This window comes from Aplysia californica, unplaced genomic scaffold (genome assembly GCF_000002075.1).
Source record: "Aplysia californica isolate F4 #8 unplaced genomic scaffold, AplCal3.0 scaffold00015, whole genome shotgun sequence".
Classification (NCBI taxonomy): Eukaryota; Metazoa; Mollusca; class Gastropoda; order Aplysiida; family Aplysiidae; genus Aplysia; species Aplysia californica.
This window is the reverse complement of record NW_004797285.1, coordinates 2,567,168-2,568,660: the sequence shown is the minus strand read 5'-3', so window position 1 is coordinate 2,568,660 and position 1,493 is coordinate 2,567,168. Positions and strand designations below refer to the sequence as shown.

Here is a 1,493-nt window from a genome sequence, read left to right as displayed (position 1 = left end):
TACAAAGACACACGATCCGACACGCTTTAACAACGCACTCGAGAACAAATGGAAAACAAGACAGGTTGTATGTATACGAATATATTTTTTAAAGAAAAGAAAAGCAAACGAAAAAGTTGAAGCGTCTGACAAAAAGGCCCAAACGCAGGTCTCACGAGAGGGCATTCGTCCTGCCTAAAGTCACATAAACCGCACTGAGGCATGTCTGTCGAACAACAAGCCGGCGATGACCGCTTCCAGCTCTCGTTTCCCCCCGAGGCTTTTAATGACTTTTTAATGAGGCTCCGAATAATTACAGTGTTCAGTCTTGCAGTAGTTTACGGCGATTTCGTTTGTGTGTTTAGGTTAAGGAGGAGCATATCGACAAGACAATGGTCATTAAAATGCATTACCAGTGAATAAGATCTACAGACAGACAAACCACAAAAGAATAATTAATACTTTATTAGCTAGTCGGCAGAAACACAGCGGCTATTCTTCTCACCAGGACAATAGTAACCGAGAAGGGAATACAATGTATGTGTACAGAAAATTCAGATCAAACAGGAACGCACTGTCCTGATTCTCAATACGTGCAACAACGATTGCTTTGTCTAGGTTCAGTAAAATTGTCTTTATCTTTTAAAAAATTCAAATTTATTCTTAGCTAAACCGTTCCCCCACTAATAATGAATACACGGAAACAGCTAAATCGGGAGACACACACACACCTGATCTATGTATACAACTATCACTATAGTAAACAGTTCAAGAGCCAAAAACACACAAACCATTAGAACAATGCAAAATACCAAAGCACAATTCCATCAGTGAGCCAAAAAAGTCTCTAGTAGAGAATCTTCGGGAGAACAGAATATAAATATATGGACACAACAAATTCAAGGACGAATTAGTTCACATAACGATATATTATAATAGCACACAAACTATCTAAATATATGAAATGATGGGAGAGAAAGGGACTCGAAGCAACAGACAGTTCGAACAATTCATTTGAATAATGTTTATTGCTTTAGAGATGTTCTCAATTTGTATAAGACTCCTGCTGTTATCATCGTGTGTGCACCCAGATTGTGTGTGAGTGTGGCATGTGTGTGTGTGTGTGTGTGTGTGTGTGTGCGTGCGTGTGTGTGTGTGAGAGTGTGTGTGTGTGTGTGTGTGTGTGCGTGTGTGTGTTTGCGTGCGTGCATGTGTGCGCGCGTGCGTGCGTATGTGTGTCTGTTTGTGTGTATATATGCGGGGTGGGGCATGACAGATAAAAATTGTGCGAAAGACACAGAGAGAGAGGGGGGGGGGAGATTTGGCCCCCCACAAACGACAAGCTAACTAGGTTGCAGGGCCGAGAGATCAATGCTAAGCCTTGGCAATTAGAGTCAACAGGGCGTCATGGGGCGGAAACGGGATGGGTAAACAACCCACAGCTGTTGTAATACACATACCACCCGGTACACGGGCTGGGGTGGGGGGAGGTTTTGTGTGTGTGTGTGTGTGTG

At 42.8% G+C, this 1,493-nt stretch overlaps 1 protein-coding gene across 1 annotated transcript in view; it reads right to left on the bottom strand.

Moving 5' to 3' along the window:
• LOC101848014 (trithorax group protein osa) overlaps positions 1–1,493 on the bottom strand; it is a 71,842-nt gene that overhangs the window by 10,615 nt on the left and 59,734 nt on the right. The window lies entirely within an intron of this gene.